Below are 23,019 nucleotides of genomic sequence, written 5' to 3' on the forward strand. Positions count from 1 at the left end.
AAACTTTTTAGCTCAGAGGTTCAATTTAGATTGCGTTGGGTTGCTCAAATCATAATCACTTTAATTACCAACTTGCTTTTTCTGGGCGTTAACAAAATTTATCATTTGGTGAAGAGAATCTGATTCTTAGCGTCGTTTGAAAGCATGGGAATGAATCCAATCCCGAGTTCAGGTCAGCGATTTTTGCGACCATTTTAAATGAGCATTTGATAAATTTGTGATACAAAACTTCTTAGAGGTTAAACTTGCGTTATGTTGCCATATAAAGCAATATATTTTTTCTATCACGACCTCAAAAATTTCAAAATCTCCTATATTTAAATATTTAAAAAAAATACTAAAAGTGATATTTCAGTGTTTTTTTTTAAATATTTTGCCAAAAGTTTGGCGCACGCTTCCCAATCAAAATTAATGTTTAAAATGCTAGGGGGTATTAGGTAAAGGTGAAAAGCTGGACGTCCAAAAATGTATTTTATAAGAAGTACCAAAGCGACCAGGGTTTCGAATCCCTGCGGATCCACTCCTGAAGACTCCGCTCAGGGTGCCCTTTGAGGGAAAACTTAAAAAAAAACTTCAACGTCTAAAAATTTTTTTGAAGCGAACCGATCACCAAAATATCCTAAAAATCACCTTAGACTCAGAGTTTATTGATATGATCGTTTTTCAAACTTATATTTCGGTTATATTTTTAGCCAAACTTTGACCGAAATGCACTATTTTCGACTTTCGAAGAGCAGATGCATGTAATTACACAAACTGAGGGGTATTTACCTCAGTGATTGCGTCAGTCACGTGGGAGTTGACAATGTCGGGGGAGGAGAGCACAACAGATAGGACTGCGACCAGGAGCACCAGGAATCCCGAGTTGACAGAGTGGGTGACGGAATAGCGACTGAAAGGGTCTGTGATTGCACTGCACCTGTCGTAGGAGAGAACTGTCAGAATACCCGTTGTGAACACAAGGAAAAACACCTGAAAACATAAAGCAACTGTTGTTTACATGTGATCACATTATTCGGCCGATGGCATGGCCTTTTGCATAACAATAATCATATTAATAATAATAATAATCATAATAATAATAATCATAATGATAATAATAATAATAATAATAATAATAATAATAATAATAATAATAATAATAATAATAATAATAATAATAATAATAATAATAATACTAATAATACTAATAATAATCATAATAATAATAATAATCATAATAATAATAATCATAATAATCATAATAATAATAATCATAATAATCATAATCATAATAATAATAATATAATAATCATAATAATCATAATAATAATAATAATCATAATCATAATCATAATGATAATAATAAGCATAATAATAATAATATAATAATAATAATAATCATAATAATAACAATAATAATAATAATAATTATAATAATCATAATAATCATAATGATAATCATAATGATAATGATAGTAATCATAATAATCATAATATTATTAATAATGATAATAATATTAATCACAAAAATAATCATAATAATCATAATAATAATCATAATGATAATAATAATGATAATAATAATAATAAAAATAGTAATAATCATAATAATAATCATAATGATAATCATAATAATAATCATAATAATCATAATCATAATGAAAATTATAATAATCATAATAATCATAATATCAAAATAATCATACTAATAATTATAATCATAATAATCATAATTACAACATTAATCATAATAGCAATAATGATAATATTCATAATATTAATAAAAATCATCAAATCATAATAATCATAAGAATCACAATAATATTAATATTCATAATAATCATAATAATCATAATAATAATAATAATCATAATAATCATAATAACTTGTTCTTAAGGAAGGTTTGAAACAACAACAAATTAGTTTATTTCACCATTTACCAAGCAACGAACGGATACTGAAGGCTTTAGAAACTGTTAGAAGCATCTTTAGTTATCATTTGTTAGTGAATTTAATTATACTTATTTTTGTTTTGCAAAAAGAAAATTGTCAAAAAATTCAAAAGAGAAAATTGTCAAAAAATTCAAAAGAGAAAATTTCAAGAAGTAAAACTGTCAAAAATATTCAAAAATGTCGAAAATTTTTTAAAGCAAATCAATTGCCAAAAATAACCAAATAATCACCTCAGACTCAGAGTATATTGACCGTTATCGTTTTTCATTACTTCTAGACTTATATTATATCTTTGATCAAAATTTGACCAAAAAGCAGTATTTCAGACTTCGAATACCAAATGCATGTAGTCATATAAACGCGGGCTGAGAGCGTGGTTTTATTCAAAAAAATTGTAATTGGTTGTTTTTATCATTTCTGGAGTATCGCACCTATTATCAGGTATGATCTATATCATAATTTGACCACAACTCAAAATTTTTAAACTTCAAAGAACAACAACATGAGTCTAACATCTGCGTGTCCGCAGATAATGTGTGAGCAAAAGAACAAAAACTAATTCGACCAAGTTCAGAATGCTTAACTCAATTCTTGACTGAATGTTTAAATTAACGCTACCAAAGTTGCATATTTTTCCATGTTACGACCAATATCACTTTTTTTTCGATAAATTTGACCCAACCCAAATTTGATTTGACCCAAGTTTTGTTAATTCAAGTTGCCCTAAAACAAACGCTGAAGTGTGGGACTGTTCGATTTTGAAAAAAAAACACTTTTAAATAATCATAAATGTATAATTGTGGCTTAAGCACTTTGCAGAGGATCTATAAAAAGCTTTCCAGCTTGTCTAATTAAAATCCTGATTGTTCTGTCTTTCGCAACGAAAGTAACGGAATATTTGTGCTCGGGGTGGGTTTTTTCTTCAGACAAATTTCGACTTTTTAACCAGACATTTTTGGCGAATTTTTTTAATATCATTCGAAAGCTTATATCATTGTTCTGAGCTAAAATTTGAAAATGTATTTCACCTGTGATCATTTTTTGTAAGGTTTCGGGTGTTTAAAGATTGCCATTTTGGCCAATTTGGGACAATTAACGCGCGATATATTTCGCGCTATTAACGGGTAAGCGGAGACTTAATTCGTCTTAGAAATCTTTCTAAATTAATTCAAGCTTGTTAATAGAATCTAAATCTATCGCTTTGTACTTAATATGGTGTGTGGGGAGATGTTTTTACAAAAAATCTCAAATTTAAAAAAAGTTATTTTATTGTTTTACATTTAAATTTCTCATGTTATTACTGCTCCATAGACCTTAAAAGGCAGTCGGAACATTCAAGGCTTAAACTTGATACGAGCAGTCTTGTTTTTATAGTTGTTTTGTTGACTGAAGCTCTTTTTTTGCGAGTCAAAGTCATTTTCTGGCGTCTAAAGTTTTCACGTGGTTCCACTTTTGCAGCCGACATCGGTCAGGCAGAGGCAGATATGAAGCGAGAAGTAAAGTGAGAGCTCGATTTCACAAACCATCATTGGCATTTTAATGTGCGTTTACATGAAAATCAATCAATTTGCTTAGCGCAAAATTACTTGAAAACCACTTAATTAATTTTGTTTCCAACAATACAAAAACAAGCCTTCAAAATGACAAATGAATCAATTTCTGTTTCTTGATTGTTTCTTCAAAGCTTATGAATTTTGTTTTGCGACATAGAAAACTGAAAGACATTGGCATTTTTGTCAATTATGTTGTATCGCCAATTAATCAAAAAATTATTATGAAAATTTGATAAGTGCTCGACCAAGAAAATTTAATAAGTACTTCAACAAAAATCAATAAATTTTAATATGTTTTTCAACAACTACCACGGAATAATTAATGAAACCTCAACAAATTAAAATAGTGGGAGTAAAAGAGTTCCTAAGCTACGTTTCAGCTAAAAGCGGGAAAACAAGACTAGGCATTGTAACGAATCGTTGAACTTCACGCCATATATCAATATTTTGCAACTAATTGTGAGGCAACTATAAAATAATTTTTGTTCCAACTTTCAATGACAATGACGAAACAATCGTGCTGGGAGTGTTTTTTTTTCTTCAGACAAATTTTGATGTATTTTTTCTATCGTCCTGAAGTTTGAGTTGTCTTAGGTTGTTTTACCTGGAAAAAGATGTTTTTACCTGTGATCTTTTTTGTGAAGTTATGGGGGTTAAAAAATTTGTTTAAAACGCAGAACTGGGACAATTATTGCGCGATATATTTCGTGCTGTTAAAGCATAAGTGGAGATTTAATCTGCCTTACAAGTCGTTCCAAATTGAATTCAGGCGTGATGTTTGATCTATTTAATACTTTGCAAAAAGCCAAGCATATCACTTTGTACTTTACGTGTTGGTGGATGATTTCGACCTGAATCTAACTTTTTGCTAACGTTATCATTGTTTTAAAAGGAACATTACTCCAATCGAAAAATTCACCCTGATACGAGCAGTCTTGTTTTTAGATTAAGCATCTGTTTCATCTTCATTACTCTCGAGTCTAATTTTGAGTTTTATTACTATAGTTTTGCGACTATTTTAGGATTATATTGATTAAAGTAATTAACTTTGGTACAATAACGACAAATTTTCATTTTTTAATGACTACTTTTGAGATGAATGTGATTCATTTTCAAGCTTTCAGCAATTGACTATTGGCTGAAAGCCTGAAAATTAACCGCATTTAATATAAGCGTTCCGCTGATTGACTACTTTTGAATATGTCGCGGATAATTTTTTATATGAACTTATTGTTTCGACTTTCGTACGAAAGTAACAGAATATTTGTGCTCGCGGTGGGTTTTTTTCTTCAGACAAAATTCGACTTTTTAACTAGTTTTTTTGACTGAATTTTTACATCATTCAAAAGCTATTGTTGTTCTGAGCTTAAATTTGAAAAGATTATTTACCTATGATCATTTTTTGTAAAGTTATGGGGGGTTTGAAGGCTGCCATTTTGGCCAATTTGGGACAATTAACGCGCGATATAATTTGCGCTAATAATGCGTAAGTGGCAATTTAATCCGTCATAGAAATCGTTCCAATTTTCTTTTGTTTTATTTCATTGAATTTTTAAATATTATTACTGCTCCATAAACCTTAAAAGGCAGTCGGAACATTCAGGGCTTCGCCCTGTTGCGAGCTGTCTTGTTTTCTTTGCTTTCAGTGGCTAATTTCTTCCCGAAGGTACAATGCTTCCTGACCATACAAAATGTCAAAACTTTTCGGTGAATAGCCACTAAATTTACATCTGAAACTCCTGAAATTTGTCTCGGACTTCCTCTCAGAAATCAACAAGCACCCAGTTTCCAGTTTAATTAATGGGATATTCCATCTTTTTAAAACCCGTCTTTCTGAAATTGAGAAAACATCTATTTCTATCAGGAAATAATCAATTTAAATCTCTTTTTGTAATCAAATAAATAAATTCAACAACAGATCTTTATTGTTCCGACTTTCGATTCGAAAGTAACGGAATATTTGTGCTCGGGGTGGGTTTTTTTTCTTCAGACAAATTTCGACTTTTTAACTAACCATTTTTGACGGAATTTTTTTACATCATTCAAAATGTGTTGTTGTCTTGAGCTTAAATTTGAAAAGAAATTTTACCTGTGAATATTTTTCGTAAAGTTATGGGGGTTTAAAGATTGCCATTTTGGCCAATTTGGGACAATTAACGCGCGATATATTTCGCGCTATTAACGCTTAAGATCGAAATCGTTCCAAAATGGTTGAAAGAAGCATATTTGCCATAATTGATATGTTACAATGAGCGAAATGTATTCTTTTGTACTTTATATGGCGTGTGGGGGGATGATTTCATTAAAAAAAAACAAATTTTAGATTTTTTTTAAATTTTATTTTAATGAATTTAATTTTTTGATGTTACTACTGCTCCACAAACCTTAAAAGGCAGTCCGAACATTCAAGGTTTCGCTCTGATACGAGCAGTCTTGTTATTTTTTTATATTCGATTATTGTTTCATAAGTTTTTGGAACAGTTTGAGTCGATTTTGTTTGATTTTTTTTTGTCTGGTTTTCATTTTTCTCTTATGAAGTATAATCGAATTAACTGATGATATTGATTGCCCCATTTTACTTCAAACTTGCATCGAGTTTGCCAATATCTAAAGTTTTTTGTTGAAGTTGCCAACTTAAATTGATGAAAAAAAAACCTTTCCAGTAGTTTTGAAAGTGGTTAAACCAAGAAACTTTTTTTTTCTTCCTTTTTCTTGATTTTGTTTTGTTGAGCAATTTTTTCATCTTAATTTGAGGAAATTGTTTTTGTGACTCATTGGGTTGAGCTGATTTATTATAATAAGATAAACTTAAACTCTTTCGAAAAACCGATTTACAAACAATCAAGTTTTCGAAAAAGAAGCCTTATAGCTGTACACAAAAGTTACAAGTTTTTGATATATTCGTGAGTCAAATTACAAATATGGCGAAATTTTACTAGCAGTTTAACTTTTTGAATTCTTGATAGTAAACTTGTTTTTGTCTCAATGAGAAAACTTTTGATTGTTATGTTTAAGACTAAATCAAAGAAATTAAAGTGAAACTCAAGATATTTTGTTTGAATTTTCATGTGAGGAGAAAAAGCAAGTCGCGCATCTTCAAACAACGAAAAAATTTACTCAAACAGTTTCACACTGCAAAAAAGGTTAAACACACATTTTCGCATTGCAACGAATGCTAATCGTAGAGTTATCATATAACTTTTTGAACGTTTCACAGGCTAATAAAATTGTACAGCTTTTACCAAACTGGTTGATAAGTAATCTCACGCTGAGCGATTTCGTTATTGACACCAATTTTGTCGTCCAAATTATAGCGGTTTGGATAAGCTTCAAAATCATCCCAAACTGAATTGAGATATCTATTTTTTGCAAAAGGCATCACAAGACGCGACATTACACTTGATCATGACCTGGCCTTGCATAACAGTGATTAATTGTAATAAAAAATCGTTTTATTTTTGAAGAAACTATTTTTTTATTGAAACTTATCTCTTAAAGTTACTCTAGACACGTTGAAATGCAGTCGCTTTGCTCACGGTTTCACTCCAAAATCTACCATTTTAAAAAAAAATTTATTTAGCTTTAATTTTTTTTCATGGGATAAAATTATGCGTTCAGAATTTTACGTATGTTTTCATAAGCTTGGAAGATTGCAAAAGCCGGCGTCTTTAACGTTTTTTAGTGCAAATTCTATTGATTCACTTGCAAAACAATTACAATTGCAAGTTTAAAAACAAAACAACATGTTTTGTAAAAAAAAAGAAGTAGAAAAAAAGAGACAATTTGTGGCAAGGAATTACCTTAGTTTCTGACAAATATCAATAAATGTCAGCTACTGTTTTTTTGTACACTTGTTGTTCGTTGTTGGAGTAAAAAAATGTTCTACAAGAGAAAAGAATTGTCATTTTTAACACGCGTTTTTCAAAACCAATTATAAATCTAAAATCAAAGCTGAAAAATCTGAAATCAATTTAATCTGAATTTCAAAACCCAAAAAGTCTGATAAACTACATAATTAAACAAAGAGATAAGCTGATTCAATCAAAAAAAAGTATTTTGAAGGGTAGATAAAACAAAAAACTTCAGCATCATTTTTGTCACAAAAAAGTCTTGACATTCGAAAAACGTGAACTACTTGAGATACTTCCGATGGAAAAACAACCTTCTTTTAAGAATTTAATCAAAATGTCAATAAATAATTCCATTAAGTTTCTGAGAAAATTTTCTTCTATCATCTTTATCTCAAATAATTGACAACTAGAAACCTGATTGAATCATGAGATCAAAAGAAATGGAGAAGTCAAAAAGCCATATTAGAGTTTCAAAAAAACGCTTAATAATTTTTTCTTGCAGCAGAAAATTGTTTGGTGATAATCACCAGATTGTTAAAAGATATTAAGTAAATGAACAAAAGACTTGTGAAAAAGTAGCAAAATGCAGCTGTATTGAGAAAACGATTTATATAATGAATGTTGTTAAACTGAAACTACTTTTGAAAACTTAAAGAGCATTTAATTTTTGAAGAACCTGTGAAAAAAATTGAACATAAAAATAAAGAAAAAAATTTACAAAAAACTTTAAATTGATGCCATATAAACGGTCAAAATACTTCAAATTGCAAAATGACAATAAATAATTCAACATTCGAGGAAGTTTACAAAAATTCGTAAATGGGCGTTTTTTTGCCATAAGCATTTTGACTTTTGAACTAGTTTTTCTAAGTGGATTGTGAAAACTGATAAAAAGGCCAGTTTGAGTAAATTATGGTGCAATTTATTGCGTTCTTGTAATGCGTAAGCGGCCAACTAATCTGTTTACCGAGTTTTTTCAAAATGAATTGATGCAAATTAATTGGCTTCAATTAAACGTTAATAATGGAATAAGAAACCACTTTGTGCTTATTATAACTACGAGTGGGGTAAGGAAAGTTACAAGGAAAAATCGGATTTTTTCTTTTCCTTTCCAAAATTTTATTTAGGTAACATTATTCTATAAATGATAGATGTGAAAGATCAATCGGAATATTCAAGGTTTGCTGTGATACGAGCAGTATTTGATTAGTCTTAAAAACATAAAAGCAGAACTGCTCGTATTATGAAGAAGCGCTGAATTTTCCGTCCACGTTTTAAAAAAATAAGACGTAGTGCTGAATAAACCTTTAGAATTTTACAATCTGAAAAAGTTAAAATGTGTATTTTTTTTCAAGTTTTGTTGAAAATTTTTTCTTCACACTCTTAACATTATATTTTAATGTTTTAGTGTCTGGTTGAAAACGTGTTAAAACACAACAATGACACGTAAATGAAAACTTATTTGACATCATTACGTTTGGTTTGAAAGAAAAAACATTTTTATTTATATCTTCTTTTTTTCCCCATTGTTGTTATAATATATACAGATATACACACTTTTTTTGGGTAAAATTAAGATTTATCGCATCAGGAAAACGCCCTGGATGTTTTGACTGCCCGTTTGTCTATGGATTAGAGTCTGGTTTTGAAAAAAATGACAACAATTTCCAAACTTTGGAAACTTTTTGTCATTTTTTAAAAATCAAACACTAATCCATAAACAAGAGGAAACTTGGGAAGTAAACAAAATGGGAGTTTTTGATTTTTTTTAAAACTGATCTCCGATCCAACTGAATACAATTTTGTTCAATTTTGTGTTACCAGGTCAAACTGTGCACTGGATAGGTCCAAAATGTGGTGTCTGTATGGTCCAGGCTTCCATAGACAAGTTTTAAAACAGGTTCCGAAATGTAAGTGGATTCCGTTCACAAAATTTCCGTGGTCTACTCGTACAAATACCTGTAAGGTAAATTTTGTCGGTACATTAGTTTTATTGCGGATTCCGCAACAAGCGATTATTGACAAGTGTTCCGGATTCCGTAAAAGTAAGCTATTTCCGCAAATGCAAGTGGATTCCGCAAATTTATGCGGATTCCGCTTACAATTGACGGATTCAGTTTAAAATTTGCCAATTCCACTTACAGCTGCGGATTCCACGACAGCTTAAGTTTACTAAACAAATATATTATTATTTGTTTGTTGATTCCACAAATCATTCTGCATCCAGCAAAATTTATTGCAAATTCCTCAAAACTGCCTGTTTTTTGAAGCAGTTTTGAGCAATACAGTGTTCCAGCTATTTGTACTTGGAATCCAAAACAGTAAAGAAAATTAGGAAAAATAGCACAATTCTGTTTTTGGCCTGTTGCGGAATCCGCTTACGATTCACAACTCCACAGTTTGGCCGCGTAATGTGTTCTTCATGAGCCAATTACGACCAGTAATCTGAAGATGCCAAATGTCACTTTCATTGAAGGCCGCTACCTCGGTTCCAGCAATAGCAAAGAACGTACTTGTCTAAATTGATTCCCTGCTCTGTATACTCAGCATGTTGTCTTTAAGCGGCAGTGGGAAAACAAAACTGCCAACCAGCAAATCTAAAGGCTGAACGAACGAGAAAGATGCAATTATAAGCGAAGTTTCTATTAGTATAGTTACCCACAGAACTGAGAAGGCTCGTCATACAACCAAAATCTTTGCGACAACGCTGATAGCGTCAACCACTGTCAAAATCAGTTTATAGGATTTGATAAGAAAATTACACCAAAAATTACGAATAAGACTCGCACGCAAAACCACATCAACAAAATAAACTTCTCAACAAATTGCTGCGCCGAACGCTTAAGAGCTCAAATATTCTAGATCAGGGGATAAATATACTGAATTATGATCAGGGGCGGATTTAGGACGGGGGCGGACGCCCCATCCCTCAGGGATTCGACCCCCTGCCGACCCAAAGGGCCCAACCTTTGAACTATATTGAGTTACCCATTTTTGGTGGCGGAACCCTTTGGCGCCAATATATACTAATTTTGAGGAGGTAGTGCGCCGAAAAAATGCGATTTTTGGTCAAAATTTTCCAAAAAGTGCCTAAAAACGCCTTTTTGGGCCTGTTTTTCAAAATTTGACCAAAACGGGTCTTTACAGTGATTTGGGAGAACTCAGAAAATTAATTTGGTCGACCTAAAAAAAGGTCGACGTAATTTTCAATATTTTTTTGCAAACCAATCCTCGAGAAAATCCTAGATCCGCCCCTGCTTCGTATCGTCAAATCTGCTAGAAATTTTAGAATCTTCATATTGCAGTGGTTGGCTTAAAAGTTTTTTGAAATACTTACTTTTTAATTTTGAAAACTTGCCTGAAAGAAATGTTTTAGTTTGCAGAAGAGTGCGCCCAGTCCCCACCCGTAGTTAAGAAGGAGGTACATGTTGGCGGGGATGTTGACCAGCATGTGGAGCAGATCGGCAGACGCCAGACTAGCCACCAAAGTGGTCGCTTTACTCTTCCAAATACTAAACAAAGAAAATGAATTTGTCAATCATTTTGGAACAAACAAAAAGAATTCGTTGACTTTTTTCACTCTGAATCAGTGCTAGTTCAGCGAAGAATGTTTAGATTGGTGAATTTTGAAGGAGTTGTAAACTTTCTATTGTAATTTCAATCCAACCGCTTTTTTTCCGTTATTAAATTTTGTCAATCATTTTGGAACTAACAAAAAGAAGTATTTAAGGTCTTAAGTTAAGGTCTTAAGTTATATAATTTTTTTGAAGCATAAGGAACTCTCTAAGACTTGATTGGAGTCTAAAATTCATTTTAAGAATTGGAGCAAAAAGAACTCTCTCGGGTCTAAAATTGATTAATAAAAAAGAAACAAAGAGATGACTTGAAGGTCTTTAGTTCATCAACAAGTTAGGCAACAAACTATATTTGTTTTCGATACATGATCATTATTAAGTCTTTAACAGGTAAAAACATGAAAATAAATAATATTGACGCTGAAAATATACATAAGTCTTATGATTACTTGCCAGACAGTCCAATATTATACTCACAACACCTTATGGACAAAATGCAACAAGGATAGCTGGTTACTGTGCAAGTAACACAGAATGTTCCGACCACAATCTTAAGAAATACAAAAATGTTTTCTCAAATTGGTGTCGTTTTTTTTCTGTATGTTGTGATAAAAAAAAATCTGAAAACAGTTTTGAAGAAAAATGACAAAAAAACGCGGAAATTTTTTGCGGAAAATTGTTTAAATTTTCAAGTTTTTGATTCCCAAAATTGCGCTAAAAACTCCAGAAACCACTTTTACCTGAGTAAAACTAAGCGTTCACTGCTTAAATTAAGCTTAAACAAACTATTGCAATTAGTAACTATCTTACTAATTAGCTCGAAATTAGACCAAAAATTAAAATTTTCAAAACGGTTTTTCTCGACACTGAAAGTTTTTAATTTCGTTCGAATCACGATGTGAAAGGGCTTTAATATGATATATCACTCAACCTTGTCCAATGATTATTTGTGGTAGCTGATTTTGCGTGGAAAAAAAACTAAAACACACCCGAATCCGAAGTGTTGAAACAAAAAACTTTTCAACTTTTCAAGGGTTGAAACAAAAAAGTTTGCCTGCAAAAAATTTGTTTGAGCAAACAAGTGTTTTTCCTGCAAAAAACAATTTGTTTTTATTTTTGGAAAAAAAAACTTTCTATCTAAGTGAAAAAAGCTTATCATACAATTTTCTTCAAATAAATTTATATGATAAGTTTTTTTCTTTACACTAAATGCATGGAATTAAACAGTTTGCATTTTTTTGGCTAAAATTGTTTGACAAGCCTATTCTGTGTATAGATATCAAACCGAGAGTATTCAAACGAACTCATAAAGACCGTCAGAAAAACTACAAACTCAAAAATAAGCTAATTTTGAGTTTGTAGTCAAAGATATTTTAAAACCTAATTTTGCTGTTAGTGTAGATGTTGAAAAATCATCGCTAATTCGTTGGTTTTTTTCACTCTGAATCAGTGCTAGTTCAGCAAAGAGTGTTTAGATAGATGAATTTTGAAAACTGTAAATTCAATCCAGCCGCATTTTAATCCTTTATTAAAAAGCGCTTGGATCGAATTTACAATGGAAGCTTACAACTTCTCCATTCTTCACGAATTTAAACATTCTGTGCTGAACTAGCACTGATTCAGAGCAAAAAAAATCAACGAGTTAGCGATGATTTTTTCAATTTCTACCTTAACAGCGAACATCAATTTCAAAATAGCTTTGATTTACCAAAGAATTCGTGATGAGATCACCAACGGAAGAAAAACTTCGAAGTGATTCGTAAAGCTTGGGTTTGAAGGGATTGCAGATAGTTTTGGGCTCGCGCCGCAAAAAAAAGTACCATAGTAGAAAACATTTACTAAATGTATTGAACTGTCAATATAACAGAGAAACACTGAGTCGTCGATAAAACAGCAATAATTTATTGCTTACAAAATGTGTTATTTTCAGAGCTAAAACATTGCAAATTTATCGCTGATCCAGTTAAAACCAACAATTAGCAATTGTTCCTGGAAAAATCCGGGCGAATCTGGTTTTGACGAAACAAAATTCAAAAAATCTATTGTATTCTTTTGTAATTGCTTATCGAAAATACAATGAATTACAAAATCTTAAAATCTTAGCTCTGTAAACTTATATTTTGTATTTTCTCAACACGTGGCATCGTTAAATTGAAAATTATTTTTGGCTTGTTTTGAAAACTGTTGCTTTCATCTCAGTTTTTCTCTGAGTTTTGTTCTTTAGTAAATTATTCAAAACGTTAGCTCATGTTCAATTGCTGCTGGTGTCACATGAAAGTTTTCACGCAAAAATTTTGATCTTGGGTTGCAGAAAAGACTTCAAAAAATTTGAAGCAATAGTCCACAAAAGAACTTCTACAAAATAACTCAGTTTAGAGTGTAGGAGTAAACGCCCCATCTAAGTTTAAGCTCAAGTAATTGGGTATAACGGAAAATTATGTAGTACATAAGTTCACTCAAACCGATTAATTATCAATAAAAAGTTTATATACACAAAAATAGCTGGTTTTTGTGTAAGTAGCATGGTCTTGTACAGTCTTATATCATAGTCTTATAAAAATACAACAAAATTTTTTCACATTATCTCGTTTTTTTTTTCGGCGTGATGTGATAAAAGTAGCAAAGCAAAAAAACTGGGAAATTGTTATAATCGACAGCCATACTAAAATAAGCAATATGAAAAACAATATTTTTAAAAAAATTACTAGAAAAACGAAAAAATAATCAAAAAAAAAGTTTTTTTTTCAAATTTTTTTTTGCAATTTTTTGAAAATTTGAAAACTTTGATTCCAAAGAGGCGCTAAATTACTCATGGTACCTTAAGGTTACCCAAGTAAAAACTAAGTTTTTCTTACATTCTAAATTAAGCTATTGTAAGCTCTTAAGCAATTTAAAAAAGACTGCTCGCTCGCTTTGTTTCTCGAAATAAGATGAGAAGTCCAAAATTTCAAACTATTTTTCTATTTTTCAATTTTTTGGAATTTTTTAACGTGGTTCGAATAACGATTAAAAGGGTTTTTGATATGATATATAACTAAACTTAGTCCGATGATTATTTGTGGTACCTAATTTTGAGTGGAATACAAAAAAATCGAAACACAACCGAAAAAAAGTTCCTCCCCATTATTCCAATGGTCGGTTTAAAAAATCAAGACAGACCCAAACACAAAAATCCTTTCATTTTCAATGGTCGGAACAAAAAATATAAAATTGATTATTAATGTGAGATATATCAGGAGACTACAATTTCTTGTATAATTGGATGTAGTTCTTTCCAATCCAAAAAACTTTAACTTTTGAAACTGATCATGAAAAGATATTCGAATAAAAACTTTTTTTGCAGCAAAACATTGCATAAATGCATATAATATTGCTGTTAATAACAAAACCCTCAAACTTGAAATCTCTTGTCACATTTTAGCTCCTCTTAAAACAAAATTTTACTACGAAAAAGAGTTTTGTCATCATAGATTTTTGTCGTCAAACTAAAACATTATACTCAAATGTGGCGAAAAAAAAACTTAATTGAGATAAAATAAAAAACCTTGAAAGGATTTGAAATCCGATAAAATAGTTTTCCTTTGTTCTAGATGCGAAAGCGCCTAGAAAAAGTATGAAATTTAAGCAACTTAGGTATAAGGTTGCAGAGAATTTGAGCAGATAACAGGAATATAATTGATTATTTACCTAATTTTATTATTTTTAAAGTTACACTTTTTTTGCTGTAATAGTCAGATTTGCCATTTTTTGAACGGCCGAACAGGTTGAACTCTTTTTTTTTCTGTCTGTTTTGTCTGCTGTCTGCACTGTGAAAATCTGGGCCATGAAAAAACAGCTCACAAATTATTTGTGATAACATAATTCATTGATCTACTTTTTGAATTCATTTTAACTTCTAACATTGTTTTGAAGTTCACTAACCTTTTTAACGTCAAAAACTGTTAAAAATCCAAATAAAAGGAAAAAATCTTACCCCCAAGAGCAATTTAAGGTAAATTAATTACTTCTTCCCTTGTCGGCCTCTGTCTGATAATTTGTGATGATTTCATACTGCTATTTCAAAAACTTATTGTGATTGATCATTGATCGACTTTGTTTTCAAGCTCATCTTCTTATTAACCGACTGGGACCTGCAGTTTCCCATAGCAGTGGCCAAAAGTTTTCCTACCTGTTAATTACATTAGAAACACGCATTAATCACAACCCTTTTTGCTATCTACAAAACAATCTAGCCCTAACGATAGCGCCTGACCCTAACTGACATCGATACTGAGGTGAAAAAAGTTCTTATTTTCACTAACTGTCCTAAAAATTGCTATCTCTTCTTTTCAAACGCAGATATTGTTAAGTAAACATTTTGTAATTTTAAAGAAATTATGTTGCTAGCAAAATAAAAGTTTTTTATTTAGCAACAAGAATCTTACAAGAAAAGCCTGGCCATCGACTATTAGCTTCATATCAAGGTCAACCTTTCTGACAAAAAAAATGAAACATTGAAAGTTATGGATGCTTAATTGTATTTTACAGACAAGCTTTCGCTCTCTCTAACTTATAATTTATAATAAAAGAAAGAAATTAGCTTGTGTGTGTATGTGTGTGTGTTTATCTGTGACTGAACTTGTTTGAGGATAATAATCGCACGACCATAAAACTTCACATGTATGTGCTTATGAATGCAAGAAGTTCTAAGGACTATTTGGTTTTCCCGACTTCCTTTAAAAAAGGCATCAAAAGGGAGGAAATTGTAGTTATGTGACTTCTTCGTATTGTTTTAAAGTTCATGTATTCATTAATGTTTAGAATAGAAAGCGTGCGTCTTTTTGAACACATTGATTCACATCTAGTTTCAAATGAAGCTTCTTGTATTCAATGTTACAGAAACTTCCACTCAATGTGATTTACGAGATGAAGTACCAAAGTAAGCCAACAAAAAGTTGTATCAGCAAAACTTTCCGAAATATGGACTGCTCCGATCCATTAACATCTGTCTCTGAGTTTCGTCTATCCTTCATTTATATCAGCCAAAAGACTGTAACGGAAGATATAACCCTTTTTTGACGCAAAACTATAAAAACACGAAGAAAAATTCGGTCATTGCTCGTTGAAATTGCAAAATGCAACTTCTCTGTCCCGTGACTGTAGCTGCAACTAAAAATCACAATTATTTGAACAAAGTACGAAAGAACCGAAGAGCTCGATTAAATTAAACGAGACTGCTCGTATCAGGGCGAAGCCCTGGATGTTGCGACTGCATTTTAAGATCTGTTGAGCAGTAATAGCATGAAAAAATTAAATGTAAAAAAAAATTAAATGAAATATTTTGTGAAAATCATCCCCCCATACGCCATATAAAGTACGAAATGATAAATTTTGCTCTTAGTAACAAATCAATTATGGGAATTAGGCTTCCTTCAACCAATTTGTAACGATTTCGAAGACAGATTAAATCGCCACTTACGTGTTAATTGCGCGAATTATATCGCGCGTTAATTGTCCCAAATTTTCTTCAAACCCCCATAACTCTACAAAAAACGATCACAGGTAAAATATCTTTTGAAAATTAAGCTCAGGACAACAATAATTTTTGAATGATATCAAAAAAATTCTGTCAAAAAATGCTAATTAAAAAGTCGAATTTTGTCTGAAGAAAAAAACCCACCCAAGCACAAATATTCCGTTACGTTCGTTACGAAAGTCCTTTGAACCAGTTTGGAACGATTTTTAAGACGGATTAATTCTCCGCTTACGCGTTAATAGCGCTAAATATATCGCGCGATAATTGTCCCAAATTGGCCAAAATGGCAATCTTTAAACCCCCATAACTTTACAAAAAATGATCACAGGTGAAATAAATTTTCAAATTTGAGCTCAAGACAACAATACCTTTTGAATGATATAAAAAAATTCCGTCAAAAATGACTAGTTAAAATGTCGAAATTTGTCTGAAGAAAAAAAACCCACCCCGAGCACAAATATTCCGTTACTTTCGTAGCTAGCCTATATTCAACTTGGAACGATTTTGTTGTGCGGGATAATTCGCCACGCATATCGCGTTACACTCTCAGCATTATGAATAAAAACTTCAAAGCGCGCATAATTTAGACCAGAACATGGCAATTTTCAAACCTCCTGAACTTTACAAAAAATCATCGGAGGTCAAAGATCTTTTCACATTTGAACTCAGGAAGTCAACATATTAAATGGGGTTTTTATTCTGTTTTTATAATCTTTTACGACAGCTAATCTTAAAGATGGCTATCTTTTTTTTCAGTTTTTTGGCCCACTACAATTTTTTGATAAGGAATTTATTACCGCAAACGCTACTATTGAAATACAAAAAAAATTTGCTGTTAGAAAATTTAGCCAAGACGGGTAGCTGGTTGGATGTAACATACAATGATTGAAGTGAAGAAAGAAAAATTTACGAGATTAAGTTATCTGGACTATAAGCCACACCGAGCACAAATGTTTTTTCTCCGAGCTCAAAAAATAAGGACTGCTCCTAGAAGGACAAATTCTTGAAAATTTTGCCCGTTTTATGAAAAGACCAAATTTTGTTTGAAGCATTAAGATAAAAATCTAAAATAAGAAAGAAAAAAATTGATAATTTCTTCATTTTTATTTTTAAAATCTTAATCTTACGCGCAAGTAAGTTTTGATTGAGTTTGGGTCTAGTGATCTAGTAATGCAATAATTGAATCAACTAGCTAACTTCTATTTAAAAATAAAATTCGTAGTCGGGGGGGGGGGGGGGTTGTATCCCTGCAAACTGTACACATGTTAAAAGAAATTTGAAAAATTCGAGATAATTAGTTATCCTGATTTCGCCAAACTGGCAATTTTCTAACGCACACATCTTCAATCTATCATTTTAACTCAGAAATCAGGGCATCATTACTTTAAGACAGTAGTTAAGTTACTGAAATGTATAACTTCAAATTTCAAAAATTGTAGGTAAAAAACCGGCTCTTCCTCAATATGGACTCCTCAGCAAATAAAAACTACATTTAAAAAATTTTTGTAGGAACAAGCCAAAAAAGCAATTAAGCTTTACATGTCGCGTTTTTTTCCACTTTTCCCCATCAATTTGAGGTTCAGTTTTGAAAAACTATTTAAAAGCTTTCAGAATGAAATGAAATTTTGCAAGCAAATGAACAAATTTTTTTCTTCCAACCCGCGTCACAATTATGAAAGTGAAAAAAGAAACGTTTGCAATGTAATAGGGGAAAGAAAAAAAACCGAACTCCATAATTTTTGTCAAAAATTTTATTTGAGATCCAGGAAAGGATCTGCAGTAAATGAGCGCCAGGACGACGGGAAATGATTTACAGGAAATGTGCGGCAGACAAGAAGGCTCGCTCCCGGCAACTTAAATTCCATTTGAACTGTTCCCAAAGTAATCATGAAGAAGTTTTAGTCACCCGGAAGTGCGGAAAGCTAGCTTTGGTTTTTAAGTTCATGTCACTATAAAGGAAAGCGTTTTTATTTGATTATGAGGGTTTTATAATGTATTTCCTTATTTGCAAATGGGGAAAAATTGACATCCGTTCAACATTTTCATGAAACAGTCATAGCCAAAATTAAAACAGGAAGTGGCGAAAGAATTCTTATGGTTCGTAAGTTGACAGCACCATATAAACGAAAGAACTAATTAAACGTATTTTTTATTCATCATAGAGACATCTTGCCAATTTCGCATTCTTTGAGTTATCGTATTTACTCGTTTGCTTTCTTGTATCAGTTCCTCTTAAATTAACACCCGATTTGTCTGCCCGGGCTGACGAAAATTGCTAGTAATCCAACACTCATACAGTTTACAATACATTTATTGGGCTCTTTTTCCTTTCTCCAATCTCACATAAGCATTATTTTTTAAGCGTAAGGATGCATTCTCTTAGGATAACCATGTATGTTTGTAATGGCCTAATGAGTAATGAGCCTTTTTTGTAACAACCGGACAATATGAACAAAAAAAAACGTTTAATTTCGCAGGTGAGGGGAGGGGAGGGGCAGGGGGGCAGTAGGTGAAAAAAAAATCATCTGGGAGATGAAATGTCAATTGCATGTCGATTACCCTGGCTGCTAAATGTGTACAGTAGCATAAAACTATTATGTAGTTATGTCAACAAGCAAGCCTCGAATTGGCAGAATTTGACTCATAGAGCAGCAGATAGAGCAGAAATCAGAAATACAAAAAGACATCAATTCGCGACTCTTTCAGTCTACTATTTAGCTTCCTCAAAGAGCTCTGCTCGTTTTCCCATGTGAATTTTTCTGTCGAAAAGCGATAAAAAACAATAACTTTTTGTGGGTATTTTTACTTAATTCGCCCAAATTTTTTAAGTTGGCAATTTTGTAAGATTCAATGTATAAATGCAGAGAACAAAACACTGATCGCAAGGGGTAAAAATCGGCAGTTTTGAAATCAATTCTAATAGTTTACCAACAGTTCTCTACTTTTGGCCGATTCTGCTTATTTACAAGTCGACATAACATTTTGAGACGGTGCTGAATTTTGATTGGTTTATTTTAGCCAAGCAAGCAGTAGAAAAATAGTTTCAGTTCAGAAACATTGATTTTTGGGAGGAATAAAAAACCCTTTTTGTAATAAGCGCAAGGTACATGAAAATGTTCATAGAGCAGAAAAAAGCAGATTTTTTTTATAAAGCAGCAGAGTTTGTCCTTGTACAGCAGCAGAACTCCGTGCGGCCTCACTCAGCAAGTAAAAAATCTCTTCTTTTCCCCCGATCGTAACTTACGCGTGATTTTTAAAAAGAAGAAAAGCCTGGATTACAAGACCAAACTGGGAACTAAATAGACGCACAATTTTGTGTCTGTATGTTCCTGGATTCCAGAGACAAGTCAAACGATCAGGCACGATCAAATGAAGCAAAAAAATCTATGATTAAAAAGAGCATTCTTAATGCGGAATTCAATTACAATAAATAAAACACTATTTGGCATAGTAAAATGGTACCAAATTGGAAATTTTTGACTGACTTGGCTATGTTATGGACAGTTTTATTGAAATTGAAAATTTCGTTTTGTTTTTGGAAAGTGTTTGCTTCAAAACCAAATTAAATTTGCGACAAAACTGATTTTGTTAAGGTATTTTGAAGTTATATTCGTTGCACACTTTTCCTGGGGGTAGCATTCGAGTTGTATGATTACAATTTTTTTTGGTTTTTGTGTTTCAACTATTTATGTTTCAAATGAAAATTAAAATATTTCAAAAAATAACAATTTCGAGAAAATCCGCTTTGAACTTTTTGGTTTTTTGTCTAAATTCGATAACCAAATAATTCACCAAAAAAAGTTATGATAACTTGTTAAATTTATCATCTAGGCTACGAAATTTTAGTTTTTTCAATTGATAAACTAATTTTGAAAGCTATCGTTGAAACGTATTTGGCAAGAATTTTTAATTTAAAAACATGTGCAAAAAATAGAAAAAATTTGAAACTTTCAAAAAAATTTTCTCCATTGTTTGTTTTTTATCTTTTTATTGAACAACTGTTGTCACTTATGCCTAATTTACTAGCTTTTTACGCGTGCGTATACCTTTCTCATCATATCACGTACAAAAAACGGCACTTACACTTATGCGAACAACTTAAGGTTTGAAAAACAATTATTATTTATTTCTTATGAATATGGTTGGAACAATTTGTGCAACTTGCACAGCAACAGGCTATCCTTGTTTGATCTTGTGCTCATCTTGTTGTTTCTTTTTTGTGTTTGGCTGTATATTTCGACTTTGTGCTCGGCTCGTTTTGACTGACTCGTTAGTAAATCCAGTTTTTGAGATCAAACAAAGGGCGTTCTCAATCAGTCATTTTTGATTAAGTCTGAAATGTGAACAATTAACTTTGTCAAAAATTAAGTCGCTTCCAAAAATCATTTTGAGTTTTTAAATATCTTTTGCCAAAAAAGTAGTTGTCAAAACAATTCTGGCTATTAAAATTCATAGAATTCCCTAATCACTGATAAAAATTTTAAATCGTCAATGTCAAGTTTTTCCTCATACAAAATGTGTATGAGTTTTTTTCCATCGAATTTTTAAAAATTTTCCAAGTTTTGCTCTATATTTTACTATGTTCAAAAGCACAACGATCCGGAACCTTTCCCTACTGAAATTGATTTAAAAAAACCCTGCTGAAATAGTAATTTGTCCTAGGATTTTTACCACGAAAACCGTTACTTCGTATGTAAAATTAGAAATGTTTTTTTTTTTAAAATAACTTTTATATCATTTTGATTGTACGACTTTTAGCGCGTTTGCATACTTCTACCATCACAAGACGTGCAAAAAAAGACCTTAAGTAAAAAAATATTTTTTCTTCTGAGAATGTGGTCAGAACATTCTGTGCTACTAGGAGAGCAGTCGGCTATCCTTGTTGTATTCTGTATTTAGTTCTACGGTTCTGTTCGTACAATTCCAAAGAAAGAATCGTAATACTTCACGCCAGAGGTTCGAAATTTGAGATTTCACAATATAGTTAGCACACAATAGTTATTTACCGGCAAGTTTCTGAACAAAAAATAAGATAAATTTCAAACACATCCTTGTCACGACGCAATGATTTGAGCTTCTGTCCTTTGTGTTTGATAGTTGGCAGCAACTTAAGAAAGGTATGTTTTTCAAGTAGAAAAAATAACTGAAAAAAAACTATTTTACAGGCGTTGAATTATAATCAAAAATACCGAGGGCTTTGCCTGATACAATGAGCCATTAACCCGTTTTAAAACAAAAAAATATGCACCGTTTTTGTGTATTGGCCAAATGCAAAAAAAAATCTGTGATTATATTTTGCTTTCCATTTTACCGTTTTTTTCCAAATTGTTTTCCACAAAATAAGTTTTTTCTTTACATTTATATAAAAAATTGGCAAACTAATTGAAGTTTATGCAATTGTTTCTGTTGCAATGTTTAAAAGATAAAAACAACTGGTCAGTATCAATAGTAAGATCTTCATTATGTTTTGTGAGTTTTCGAAGTATGATTTCAATTAGATAAAAGCGTTGGTTCAAAAAAGCACAAGTTTCTATCTCAAATTATAATGCCACAAATTCCTTTTTGTTGGGGGGCACAAACCAAAAAATTCAAACAGCACCCATAAAAAGTTACTAACTGCTTACATTTTGAAGCAAAAACATTTTGAAACTTACCAAGTATTATTTATGGTACACAAGGAAGTTTGAAAAAATGCAAGCAAAAACAATATTTTTAAGAAAAACGTGGGCGAGCTTTTTTTATTTGCTTTTATGGTTTTGAAAATGCACTGTAAACTAACTAACTGGACTTCAAAGTAGCACGGTGACATTCAAATTAATTATTAAAGGAAAATTTTCATTTAAAAGACTTGAAAAAATTTAGATAAAATGATGTTTTTTTTGTATTATTTTTTGTATATTTGCGTGAAAAGATACGTACCGTAACAATTTTGTATAAAATGTTTCAAAAATATGCAGGCAAAAATTCAAAGTTGAATGGTCAAAAGTATGACTTTCAGAGAAAAAGAACTGAAAAAAAGCATGCGTATTAATGTGACTTCTTTCGCTTAAACTAAAAACTTCGTGTTATTAACTAATGCGGCTAAAAATTGTGTTAAACTAAAGATACGAATACTTAGTGGCATGATTTCTTCTCAAAATTTTTTTTTAATTGATGATAATTCTAAAAAAAATTCTGGAGAAAAAAATCAGACCATGCACATATACATTGCTTCAATTTCATCAAAATCAAAATTTCCGTAAAAAATAAAAGTCAATAGCCCTCAAAAAATTATCAATTTTGAAATTTTTCCAACATCATGGATATCAAAAAATTGTATGAAAAGAGTCTTTGAAAATATGAATTTTGTTTATATGGCATTTTTGCACCAATCACTGATTGGAGAAAACACATTTCTACAGAGGTCAACAGTGATAATTTTGACGCTTTGATTTCCTGTGCACACTGTTTTGAAACCAGGTTAGATGTTCTAGTTAACGAGGCAAATGAAAGCCGAAGTTCCATGAAAACTGTCTGTGACAATTTTGAATTAGTTTCCGTCATTCCATTTTTATCATTGAAAAATAATTCCCATTTTTATCATTGAAAAA

At 31.4% G+C, this 23,019-nt stretch overlaps 2 protein-coding genes across 2 annotated transcripts in view; both read right to left on the reverse strand.

Moving 5' to 3' along the window:
* The window catches only part of LOC134846200 (angio-associated migratory cell protein-like), a 553,983-nt gene that overhangs the window by 128,910 nt on the left and 402,054 nt on the right, over positions 1-23,019 (reverse strand). The window lies entirely within an intron of this gene.
* The window catches only part of LOC134846353 (uncharacterized), a 62,531-nt gene that overhangs the window by 4,463 nt on the left and 35,049 nt on the right, over positions 1-23,019 (reverse strand). The window contains exon 2 of the mRNA XM_063863670.1: positions 772-972. The gene's annotated coding sequence lies outside the window, so the exon portion shown is untranslated. The remainder of the gene's footprint in view (positions 1-771; positions 973-23,019) is intronic.

The sequence above is a fragment of the Symsagittifera roscoffensis genome, chromosome 5 (assembly GCF_963678635.1).
Source record: "Symsagittifera roscoffensis chromosome 5, txSymRosc1.1, whole genome shotgun sequence".
Lineage (NCBI taxonomy): Eukaryota > Metazoa > Xenacoelomorpha > Acoela > Convolutidae > Symsagittifera > Symsagittifera roscoffensis.